This window comes from Crocuta crocuta, unplaced genomic scaffold (assembly GCF_008692635.1).
Source record: "Crocuta crocuta isolate KB4526 unplaced genomic scaffold, BGI_CrCroc_1.0 scaffold17, whole genome shotgun sequence".
In the NCBI taxonomy this organism is placed as follows: Eukaryota; Metazoa; Chordata; class Mammalia; order Carnivora; family Hyaenidae; genus Crocuta; species Crocuta crocuta.
The window spans coordinates 4,351,752-4,365,131 of record NW_027532041.1 but is presented as its reverse complement, the minus strand read 5'-3'; the positions used below and the strand labels follow the sequence as shown (position 1 = coordinate 4,365,131).

General features: G+C 40.4%; 1 protein-coding gene across 5 annotated transcripts in view; it reads right to left on the bottom strand.

Annotated features, from left to right (window-relative positions):
* The window catches only part of OSBPL6 (oxysterol binding protein like 6), a 211,224-nt gene that overhangs the window by 197,704 nt on the left and 140 nt on the right, over window positions 1–13,380 (bottom strand). The window lies entirely within an intron of this gene.

Genomic DNA, 13,380 nt, shown 5'->3' with positions numbered 1-13,380 from the left:
ACAGGTTTGAATCTATCTTGGTCACTTACTGCAGGTGGACTGTTAGTTGGTCACCTCCTGTCTGGACCGTAGCTTCCTCATCCATAAAATGGAAGTAACAATATCTACTGCAAAGCATCTGCAAGGCTTTAAACAAGGGATAATCATTTCCAATGTTTAGCAGAATGCTTGGCAGACAAAAAAATGTTATAAATGGCAGGTAGTCTTAAAAGTGCCCTTTAGAGAATTAGAGAATAAAAAAAAGAAAACTAGAAATTTTACTATGTATGAATCACCTCAATATAAACAAATGTATCTTATCTGACTTGGTGCTTCTTTCAGTTCTATGTCATGTCCCAGAAATTCTATTATATGCTCTTTTGTCAAGAAAAGTCTATAAATCCCCAACCAAATCTCTCTGACCCCAAGGAGGATGAGGAGGAGAATGCTTTTCATGGTCTTTCTTTAAACATTCTTCTCCGTGACTCTTCTGTTATATCTGTGATAGCCCATTCCTCTTCCTAGAAGTTCTTCCCTCTCTTGACTCAGGGACATGACTCTTGGTCTTTCACCTATCCATCTATCTGTTCCTCCTCTACCCAAGTCTTCTCCTTCTGGTCTTCCCACTCCCTAAAAATGCCATCTGTCCCTAAAATTTTATCCATGCCCCTCTTAACCACAAGACCTCCTTGGATACTTCACAGCAGTAAATCACATTCCTGGTGTGACACTTAACCTCATTTCTTTTGGTATTACACTAAGTTATATCTTATCTCCCATACTGGAGGATTGACAGCTAAATCATCTTTCTCTCTCTTGAGACCTAACAAAATCTCCTGAATATAGTCATTGTTATCAGTAACTAAGTGTGTAAGCATATAAAATACTTTTAACAGATTAGTAACATTAAAACAGAGCCTTACAAATACTGTTGACAATTTTCTCTCTCACAAATTAGCATTTGATTTGTAACAAGGCATAAAAGACATTACAACTATATTTACATTTTACATAGTAAGTTTTTAACTAATGAATAACGTAGTTATTTTCCATTAACGTGGTAAAAATAACAGCTAGCACTTACAGAGCACTTACTGTGTGCCCTGTTCTTAGAAATGCATATGCATTAACACACTCTATCCCACTAACAATCCTCTGTGTTAGGCACTATTTTTATATTTTCCACTGGGGTACATGTGCCCCTATGCACCAGCACTCCTGTAACCCTTGGGTAAATTCCTAGCAGTGCTACTGCTGGGCCATAGGGGAGTTCTATTGTTAATTTTTTGAGGAACCTCCACACTGTTTTCCAGAGGGGCTGCACCAGTTTACATTCCCACCAACAGTGGAGGAGGGTGCCCGTTTCTCCACATCCTCGCCAGCATCTAGAGTCCTCTGATTTGTTCATTTGAGCCACTCTGACCGGCGTGAGTTGGTATCTCAGTGTGGTTTTGATTTGTATTTCCCTGATGAGGAGGGACGCTGAGCATCGTTTCATGTGTCTCTTCACCATTGCAGAGGCCTTTTCTGACTTCAAAGCAGAGCCTGGAACATAGTAGGTGCTCAAGAAATATTTTGTCAAATCAAATGATGGCCTTGAGAAAGATGATAGGATTGAAGAATGCCAGAATGATCAATTATAAGCAAGTATAAACTGGTAAGTATTGAGCAAGTATCAACTGGCCTTAAAAAAGGAGCTTCTGTTCTACTTGGGAGGACAAAATCCACAAGGGGCAGCCAAAGGGAAGACCCACAGTGGAATGGGAACAAGAAGGAGCCTCTGAGTTGTAGGGGACAGTGACTTCTGTGGGGTTTCAGAAATGAGGGGGTAAGAGGGGGCGAGAAGGAAGTGATGGGAGAGAGAGACCTGCATGTGAAAAGGGCAGGAGCCAGCAACGGAAGCTGAGAAGAGACAAAATGCCACTGGGTAGGGAGAGGGGAGGGCAGCACCCTTCCAACAGCCAGAGGTGGGCTGACCTAGGGGACTGACGACCGCTTTGCCCCAAGTTGATTGGAAATTAGGATCGTCTACTTACTTAACAAACTAATTTTCAAAGAATCATAATGACAATAATTAGAAATGACAATGTTTTAAAAAAGTATTTTGCAACATGATTCCTATGATCATCACCAAATTTTCCCTTTTCTTTAGTATAACTCATAACTATTCATACCACTGCTTATTAAATTCATATCAGCATATACTTGTTCTACCCAAAGCTATGACCCACTAACCATTCAGTTGCTACCTTGGCTTTCTCCATCTTACTAATCTTTACCTTACTATTCAGTATCCCTTTGTGGGCTCTAGGATGACAAAGGCATGATAAAACAATCACCCTAAAGAAAGTAAGGGTTTAAGAAGAGAGCACCAGAAAAAGTTTCAGAAGTTATAAAAATATCCCAAGGAATGGATATTTCAAAGGACAAAGGGGAGAGTCTTACCTATACAACAAGGAGGGTGGAAGAGACCAGTGATTCTAGGACAAGCTCCCCAAACCAAGGGCACTGTAAAAAATGAATATTCAGGGGCACCTGGGGGGCTCAATCAACCAGTTGAATATCCAACTCTTGGTTTCAGTTCAGGTCATGATCTCACAGTTCGTGGGTTCAAGCCCTGCATTGGGCTCCATGCTGACAGTGCAAAGTCAGCTTGAGATTCTCTCTCTCCCTCTCTGCCCCTCCTCCCTCTTTCTCTCAAATAAGCTTAAAAAATAAATAAAAATGCATATTCCTAGACACCATATCAAACCTCAGGAAAAATGGCTGAGACCTATAAAATAACATTTTTCTCTGTACTACCACTATAAGCTGCTGCTGAGGGACTGGAAGTAGCAATTAATACCATCTGCAGGTCTATATTCTCCCAGCTTCAGGCTTCTGCCACCATCTTCTTCAATGTCTCTTCTCCCTGAACTCTCATCTGCACCCTGTTCCTAATCAGTGTTCCTTGGGTCTCCCTCCCAGTGAGAACAGATAGCTGGGGGCACAGTGGCAAAGACAGGGCCACCACAGCAAACCGATGCATGACAACTCTGTCCCAAAGGGCAACAATTTGCGGTTTCCTTCCTCTTTGGACTTTAGCCTGTTAGCGTAGTAGTAAGGGCTAGTCTTTAAGGCACCTACCATGTTCTTACATCAGCTCAGAATGGGCCCCAAAGTTCCAAAGCAATGCTATTGGTTACAACTACTCGATATTCTTGATGAGTACAAGTGATCGGTAAGACTTTTTTATTGAAGTATAACTGACAGACAATATACTATTCACTTTAAGTGTACACCATATGATCTGATATTGTTATACATTATGAAGTGATCCCCACTTACTACTAGTCTAGGTACCATCTGTCACCATACAGAATTGTTAATATTAGTAACTATATTCCCTATGCTGTACATTATATCCCATGACTTAAATATTTTACAACAGAAAGTTTGAACTTCTTAAAGAAATATTAAAATTCTCTTGGTTTGAATAGATAATATGTTCATGTGTTTAAAAATTCAAAAGTAAGGGGTAGAGTAAATAAGTACCCTAAGTAAGTGTCCTTCCCAGCCCACTCAACCATCCCATTTTCTTCCCCAGAGTCAATCACTGTTAGCAGTTCCTTGTGCGATCTTCCAGAGGTAGTCTTTTTTAAAAAAATCTTTCTTAACATTTATTCATTTTTGAAAGACAGAGTGTGAGTCAGGAAAGGGCAGAGAGAGACACACACAGAAGCAGCCTCCAGGTTCGGAGCTGTCAGCACAGAGCCCGATGTGGGTCTTGAACTCATGAGCTGTGAGATCATGACCTGAGTCAAAGTTGGATGCTTAACTGACAGCCACCCAGACACCCCAGAGATAGTCTTTACACATAAACACATATTTATAAACTCATATTTAATACCAATGGCCATATACCTTGATTTGTTCCTTTATTATATATTAGAGATCATTCCATACCAGCAAATATAAAATAATCTCACTTTTTTTAACAGCTACCTAGTTTTGTTTCTGCTCCTAATTTTTAACCAATCCCATATGAATAGATATTTAGCTTTCCCTAAGTCTTTTGCCATTACAGACAATGCTGCAATGGACATGTTTGTGCAATTTTGTTTCAGATGTACAAGCAGAACTACAGAAAAATTTCTTAGATTTTTCAGGGTGAGAGGGTAGGTGAGTTTTTAATTTTGCTATCCATAGACACGGTACCATTATGTACTCCTACCAATAATGTATGAGTCTGTCAGCTCCCCTAAATCCTTGCCACCAGCAGGTATTAACAAACATCAAGATCATTGCCAACTAAATAGGCTAAATAGTTTAAAACTGCATTTCTCTCATACTGAGTTGAGCCTAATTTCATATTTTTAAGTGCCATTTGTAATTCCTTTTCTGTAAACTGCTCGTTCCTTTGCCCCCTTTCCTATTAGATTAAGTTATTTTTCTTATTAATCTATAGGAGTTCTTTGGATATTGAGGAGTTAAGCCTTGTCTGTGACATGTTATAGTTTATTTCCCATGAGGTAATGTTTATCTTCTGCCTGTACAGATATTATTTTTCCTTAAATGGAACTTTATTTATCAACCATTTATCTTACTTATTCTGTATTCTTCAAGACATTTAGAAGCTTCCTTCTTTCTTTCCTCCTTTCCTTTTCTTTCTTTCTTTCTTTCTTTCTTTCTTTCTTTCTTTCTTTCTTTCTTTCTTTCTTTCTTTCTTTTCTTTCTTTCTTTCTTTCCTTCCTTCTTTCTTTCTTTTTTCCTTCCCTTCCTTCTCCTTCCCTTCCCTTCCATCCCTTCCTTCCCTTCTCCCTTCCCTTCCCTTCTCCCTTCCCTTCCCTTTCCTCTTTCAGTGCAGAGGCAGATATCTTCCCTCATATCTGATCTTCATCAGATGGGACTGAAATGAGACTGGAGGACACGCTGGGATAGAATACCCACGTCCTTCCTTCCCTGACCTTCCTCTTCCATCGCCCTGAGCTCTTGCAGACCTTGCTCACTCCTCTCTTGCGGTCTTCACGGAGTTTCACGTGAACCCTACATTTGCTTGGCCTACCTTGGAGCTCACACTCTTTTTATAGTTCTTGCTTTGATTTGAAGTTTATTGAGATCAAAAAGAATTTCATTAATGTCTTTTCATAATCAACATGCCATTCAAACTGTGCTGCTTTTTCTATTCTAGGAAAATTATACAACAAAAACTGCTCAGATTGTTGCCTGATGGGGTGCGAATATGCAAAAGATTGTCTAGCTGCTACAGATAAACAGAAAGCAAAAATGTGATCTTAATTTAAAATAAAAAAAATCAGACGTTATCTCCAGAAATGACATGTAACAATTTTTAAAATTTTTAGTGTTCTTTTAGATACTTTATGCTTGAAACTTTAGTTATGGATAATAGTTTGTTACTTATAGCTACACTGTATGATGTATAAAAAAATCAAAGTAACTTGTTCAAATTAGGATAAAACCTAGGCACTGGTTGGTATAGGAGATGTGAAATAAAGCTATTGCTAAAAATTGAGGCCAGGTTTATTTTAGGTTTGAGCTTTGAAAAAAAAGATTCTAAAAATATACTACTGTTTTTCTCCCTTCTACTTCCACGCTCTTTTCAAAAGGTGGGTAGGTCTGTCTCAAGATCAACGACAAGAATTACCTTGATACGATGCAAGATCAAAAAGTAGAAGTTAGTGTTCTTTTCCTGACTCCATTCCCTCCACCCGTTGATTGTCTCTTATGTTAGCATATGGCCAGAGAGTGACAAAGGAAAGAGAGACGAGAGTATGTAGCACGGGATTATTTAATTTTTCTCTATTTGTTCCTGTCCGTGGAGTTAAAAGACAAAGCTGTAAGTATCAGAATAGCAAACAGCAAAAAGCTTTAAACAATGATATTTGTAGTGCTCGTTCCTCTCATCATACCCTCAGAACAAAATCTTTTCTCTAACCCCCCCCCCACAAATTAAAAATGGATATAGGTTTGATTTCACCTTCTACACCAGTCATTCAAGGAGAATGATGCAAAAGAGGATTAAAGTTCCACTGCAGAGGTTGCTATTGGTTCATTTTCTCTTTCATTTACCTATAATTTAGAGCATTATTTCCTGTTACCCCCAACAGAAGCAAATTCTTTGGCACATTATCTTCTAGTTATATTTGTACATGGGGCTTACACCTCACTGCGCAAGTGTCTGGGCCTCAGGTTATCCACCTGGAAAATGGGAGAGGCCAGAAAAGAAGTTGTTGTTATTTTTGTTTTAAGATTTATTTATTTTTGAGAGAGAGAGCACAAGCAGGGAAGGGGCAGATGATCCAAAACAGGCTATGTGCTAACAGCAGTGAGCCCACTGCGGGGCCTGAACTCACGAACTGAGATCATGACCTGCGCTGAAGTTGGATGTTCAACCAACTGAGCCACCCAGGCACCCCTGGGGTAGATCCTTTAAACCTCTTTCAGCTCTAACATCTTATGAATCAATACAAAGGTCACTGAAGCACAAACATGTCAAGCAAAGATAAATATTTCTAGTGTCTGAGTATTTTCTTCATATATTTTATAAATTCACATATAGCTTTTCTTGAGCAGAGAAAAAGATAATCCAATATCTCTAAAGCAGAAGATAATTTTTGGTATATTAATCATGAACTTTTAGCACTCAGAGTCCACACCGGTGAAACACATTCAAAGGACAATCTGCCATTATCTTATTTAAAAGCACTTATTTAAACTTACTTTTGCTTAAACTTGTTTACATATTTACTTATTTAAACTTATTTGAAGTTTAAAAATTAAGTCACATACTTACCACTCTCTCTAACCCAGTTTTCCCTTAGATAGTCCCGGATATTAAGCTACTTGGCCCAGCCTTCTGTCTAGCTCTGTTGTCTGACAGTTTACTATAGATTTGGAGACACTGGCCTTCTCAGATGGAATTAAATCACAAAGGGTAGGTTTTATTTTCATAAACTGCCAAACCAGTAGCAAAAAGAGTCATTGGATTTTTCTGCTTCCTTCCATTAATGTAATCCTTACAATTTAAAGATATTTAACATTTACATTATAATTTATTTTAGTATAAAAACTATACTAAAGGGGCACCTGGCTGGCTCAGTCGAAAGAGCATGTGACTCTTGATCTTGAGGTCATGAGTTCAAGCCCCATGCTGGAGTTAGAGATTACTAAGAAACATAGATAAACTTTCAAAAAAAAAATGGGGGGGGGCTGATTTTGAAAACTACACTACTGTACAATGTAAGTGAACATAAACTCAAAGAGAAGGGTTCATATGACCCAACAGGAACCTCAGCTTGAGACCACCATGATTCAATATATTAAATTCCCTGTAACACTAAGTTAGATCTTTTATTTTATTAAAAATTTTTTAAATGTTTTTATTTCTGAGAGAGAGAGAGAGACAGCATGAGGAGGAGAGAGTCAGAGAAAGAGGGAGATACAGAATCTGAAGCAGGCTCCAGGCTCTGAGATGGCTGTCAGCACAGAGCCTGATGCGGGGCTCGAACCCACGAACTGTGAGATCATGACCTGAGCCAAAGTAGGACGCTTAACTGACTTAGCCATCCAGGTGCCCCAAGTTAGATCTTTTAATAGCCATTCATATTTGTCTATTTTCTATTTTTCCCCTTTAAAAATCCATTCAGCACTAGGACACATTCCATTCATTCCAAATCTGACTTCACGCACCCAGCCTCTCCCTTTCCTGATCTCTTTCTCCTATTTGACAACATTTAAGTGTCCATGACAGAAGGACTTACCATAAGTTTAAAAGTTCTGCTTTAAAAAGCTGATAAAACAGAAGTACATTTAAAGTAACTGTTCTTTGGGGTGCCTGGGTGGCTCAGTCATTTAAGCGTCCGACTTCAGCCCAGGTCAGGTTTGTGGATTCGAGCCCCGCGTCAGGCTCTGTGCTGACAGCTAGCTCAGAGCCTGGAGCCTATTTCAGATTCTGTACCTCCCTCTCTCTCTGACCCTCCCCTGCTCACGCTCTCTCTCTCTCTCTCTCTCTCTCAGAAATAAAACATTAAAAAAATTTAAAGTAACTTGTTCTTTGCAGGCACTGCATTTTTCCCCCAGAGCACTCTCAATTCAAGGAGGTCTAAACATAAATCTGGAAAAAGTTTCAGGAACAAAAGAAAAAATAGATACTTCATGCAAATTCTAAAACCAAAGCCAGATCCACCCCACACACACGCATGCATATTCAATAGTGACTTGTTTTTGGTAGATTCTGTTTTGGGTAGATCCCTGAGGGCAGAGAGGTTTATGACCCAACACTTAATATGGGGTGTGGTACATAGCAGGTGCTCAGTTAAGGCTGGCTGAATGAAAAAGAAAGGCACTTGATGGCCACAGCACCTTCACATAAGACTCACAGAATCTGGTCACTTCTCTGTGAATGTGATCAGCTCAGGGGTTGGTAATTGAATGGATAGATGCAAAACTGCCTCCAAAGTTCTTGGAAACTCAGAACCATGCCAGAAACCATGCCAATTTCACTAACTGGGATGTGTATCATGTCAGTTATCCCTAAAATTAATTTCAGCTCATTGCTTTTGACCAAAGCTACTAAGTCCACCCTGGGTTTCAAATCATTAAATATTTTTATCTATTGAGAGGATGTGGGGAATGTGTAGCTGAAACAAGGGATATGACTAATCATTCCTGAATAACAGAGGCTTATGGAGGGAGTCCTTTACTCTCTTATGAGCTTTTTGATAATTTCTGACTATAATGGTAAGCAACAAGCTTTTTCCTTCAGGAGGTCTATCTTTTCCTTTTTCTTTTTTCTTTAAGATACTGCCACATTTCCATTCAACTGCTGTTCGAACTACCAGCAAGATGTCAAGATGTTCTCCAAATCACTCTGCCAAGGAAAGGCAAATGAGGACTAGACTTCCTTGGAAAATACTGTAGAGCCACTAATCATTGTATCAGCTGGTGCGAAATCAGTGAGAAAATAACATTAGAGAGGATGAGAAAACGTCAAGAAATATAAGTAAAATCAGAAAAGGAATTTTAAAATATAATGAAAAATGCTGAATACCTATCACAATATTTACAAATTAAAATGCCAGCTAAAATAGTATTCAATCAAAATGACACTATATAGTATCCCAGAATAGCCCTAGAAATAAAAAGTCTTATCCTGTCCCCACAAATGAGCATAAGCAACTCTTTATTATAATGAAGAGAATCTCAAAGAATAAACCCTTTATTTTTTTTAACTTTTTAATGTTTTATTTATTTCTGAGAGAGAGAGAGAGAGGATTAGAGAGAGAGGGACACAGAATCCAAAGTAGTCTCCAGGCTCTGGGCTGGCAGTCAGCACAGAGCCTGACACGGGGCCCAAACCCACAAACAGTGAGATCATGACCTGAGCCGAAGTTGGATGCTCAACAGATTGAACCACGCAGGCGCCCCCCTCTATATCTTTTTCAAAAGAGTATATGTCAGAGAATATAAATGCATGCACCATTACTCTGCAACATTAGATGGGAAACAGCATGAAGGCAAACATTAGCCCTAAAGGCTCTAGTCCCTCAATCACATCTTGTTCCCTGAACACATGGGAAGTGGCTATTAGTATCTTCATTTTAGATGTGCCACAACTGAGGATCAGAGGGGTTTTTTTTTTCCCCCAAATTACATACAACTAGTAAACTGTCCAGAAAGATTTGATTTCAACCCTTATGGTTGTGATGCCATTACACTCTCAATTCCACGAACCCTACTGTCAACATAAAAACATCTTCTGCACACCTTAACCCATTGATCCTTTACCTCCTCTGCATAATTAAAAATTAAACAAATGAATTTTATGTACTCTTCGCGCTCAGATACTCGCACCAGATACATTATTAGAAAATCACATTCTCCACTTTGAGTGTCCTAACTGCCCACCAGCTTCATGCTCCCATTTTCAAACATGAGCTTGAATACCTATTACCCCACACTTGACATGTCTAAATTATCACACTAAAAGCTCCTACCACAACTTCTCTATTTCTTTTAATTATAGTGAAACATCTTTGACTCCTTCCTCCTCTTCTTATTTAGGATCTTAAGCCTTGGATTCTCCTCCCAGTGTCTTTTAAAACGCATTCTTTCCTTTTCGTTCTTGCCAGGTGGAGAACTCTCATCTTAATCAGCAGATTCCCAACCAGGGATCCTGCCTGAGTCTCCCCCCCTCCCATCCTCATCTCCCAATCTATCAGTTTTCTAGACTTGTTAATAAACTCTTCGAGTGGTTCACTGTTGGAAATATTTCCCATGGCTTTTTCCACTTGTGTCATTTCCTCTGTCCAAGATGGCTGAAGTTCCTCTTCTCAGCAAGGCCACTTCCTGCTCATCTTCCCTGTAAGCCTCTGCCATGAACTCTATGCAATACATGCCTGTACACAGGAACTGCTTCTTTGTCCCTCAGCTGACATCTTGCTGGTCTTTTGGTACAGTAGCCTGTTCTGCCTCATGTTAACTCTATATTGTCCTTATTTTCTTTTCCTTTAGAATTTTCAATTATTACTAATCTATGCATGGCCCTCTTTGCTTTTTTTAAATATAATTATCACCTAAGAACTTGCCACCAACTCTAACTACTAGATCATTCCCAATAACTTACATCCATCTGTGTGCTCTTCCTCATGACATCTCTCTGGTCCTCCCAGAAGACAACTGCTATCCCAAGTTTTAAGTCTATCATTCTCTTGTTTTAAAACAAACTAACTAACATGCATTTCAATACACATACATATACAAATACTTGTGTGTGATAATTTGTGTTTGCTTATTTCCCTGGCTTGTGTAAATTAGTATAACAATTTTGGGAAAGATTTGGCAATATCTGGTAAGTTCAACTCACACATCCTACAAATCAACAGTTCTGTACATTGGTATTTGCCCAAAAGAAACACTTGCACATGTGCCTCAGGAAACATGAGTGATCAGAGCAGCAATCTCAGCAATTTTTTTTAAGTAGAAACAAACAAAAAAAAGGCCACTGGCAGAACAGGGAAACATATTTCTACAGACACATAATGTAATAATGTGCTGCAATGAAAGTGAATGAACTACAGCTGTATACAACATGGATGAATCTTGGTGACAGTATGTTGAATGGAAAAAAACTCCCAGAAGTCAATGGGTAGTATGAGACCTTTATTGCAAGATTAAAAACAAACTAAAAAAAGAGTATTATAATTATTACTTAACCTTTGCAGTTAAAAAAGCAATCTCTCTTTTGCCTAAACTAGTCTACAAACTCTTGAAGGCAGAGACATCCTTCTCATTTGTATTTCCCACAGTGCCTACACCAATGTCTTAAACAGGTAGATGCTCAGTAAGTTATTACCCGTTGAATGATTACTGAATGCTACCTGAACAAGGCATTTTAATGAAATTTAAATCTTCTCCCTAATCCAACAGTTTCATGAATAAAGTCACATAAAACTTTTACCTACTTATGCACTAACCTAATTCTATTTCTACAAGGGTACTACAGATCTCCAACCACAAATATTTCATTTTAGAAGGACGTCACCTCTCTTCTTGGAGTAAAGTTAACATAAGTTTAAAGCAATCTCGGGACAAGAAAACTTATGAGATCCTGCCAAAGTTCAGCAGAAGCACATCGCACTATACCAAGAGACATCTGATAAACCACCATAATTTGAAACTGAGGTAACCCAAGAAGAATCCAGCCACTGAATGCACAACTGAGTAATCAACATCAAAACTGAAAATATGAGCAAAAACGGGATTTTTAAGTTTGCTAAAAGCAAAGATGTTCATTAGAAAATATTTTGTTTCTACTCTGAGGAAAAAAAATTATTTCTTAAGGGAAACACAGGAAATCCCGGGGTTAAAGAATAATTGGAATAATATTCCACCAATCAGGGTCCTCCTTATAACGCAACGAGGACTATGCATAGTCTCCATAGGTGATTATAGGGAAGCTATGCTGCAGCTTCCCTCCGACCTTGGGAACTCCGCTCACTCTCAGTTACTGCGAGGTCTTCCGTTTCATTTATTATTAGTCTTTGTATCTGCAATGCTGTAGCTTGGGTTAGGACTATCAACATGCTTGCAGTACCCAAAACTGTGGAAATGCTTCCAAAAACCAAATGGGGGGTAGAAGAAGGAGGAAAAATCACAACCAAGAGGAAAACAAAGTTAATGATATTAAGATGGGATATTTTTAAATTTTACCTTTGAAGAACGACTGCATTTATTAATCAGCTCTGATATACAACTATCCGCTAGCAGGAATTTTTTTTTTTAAATTAAGATGTTAAAGAAAAAAATGAATGTGTTTGTTGTTTAGGAAAAAACACATAAGTGAATAACAATTTGCCAAAACTAGTCCAGCGATTAAAAAAAAAAAAAAGAAATTCATATGGAGGAAACAACCTATGGGACTTTGCGTCTTGGAGAAAGAAAGAATTTGGCAACCCAGTGGGTTCACTTAGTTTCGTGTCATTTGCTTCATGTCCGTTATGTAATGCTTTCCCCAGGTTTAGGTCTCTAGGTTTAAGCTACCGTTCAGGTGTATCACAGAATTGCCACAAAATCAGTATCTGGTCATAACTTTCAAAACCAGCTTCAAAGGTGTCATGCAAATGTGTCTACAACAGTAGAGGCTTTTAAAAAAAAATCTGCTGGTGTCATTACTTCTTCCCGGCTTCCTCCCCAGGTCTCCCTTCCCCTCCTCCCCCAGCATCCCCGGCGACACGATCTGCGGGCAGCTCCCGGCTCGATGCAGGGGAAGCACGTCTTAACTGCATTGCAAACGCTGTCCCGGTCTGAACCAGGGAAGGCTGACTCGGCCCTGGCTGGAGGTGTGGACCAACGCTGCAGGGAAGGCTGCAGGGGAGGCAGCAGCGGGTGGACAGGGGTGCCCCGCGAGGGCAGTCCGCAGTGCACGCGCACAATAAAACCCAATGCACAACTTCCCCAGCCGCTCCTCTCGGCTGCCGGGATTCGCTGGGAGGTGCGGCGTAGGCGTTAGCTGGAGCGGGCGCGGGCGCCGGCGCTCTCACCGCGCGGGTTCGGTTCTCCGCTGACAATTACATCAGTCCTTCTCGCGGCCGCAGCTTCAATCCCCAGCAGCCGGGGGGAGCGGGGGCGCCGGGCAGCGCGGAGGAATGCGGGCGCGAGAGCCGGGCGGCCGGCATTCCCCAACAACGAGGGAGATGGGAGGGCAGCGAACAGGGACCTTGACCCAGACACCCCCTCCCACCTTGACCGTAGGGCCGGACAGGCATCGCCGCCCCCGCCGCCCGGGCTAACCGGCCGGCCGGGGGAACCCCCGGGCGGGGTGGGGGAAGACGCCTCAAGGGCCCGAAGCCCGGGTGCCCAGCCGCGCGTCCCTCCGAGTCCTCGGCCCTCCGGACGCGCACA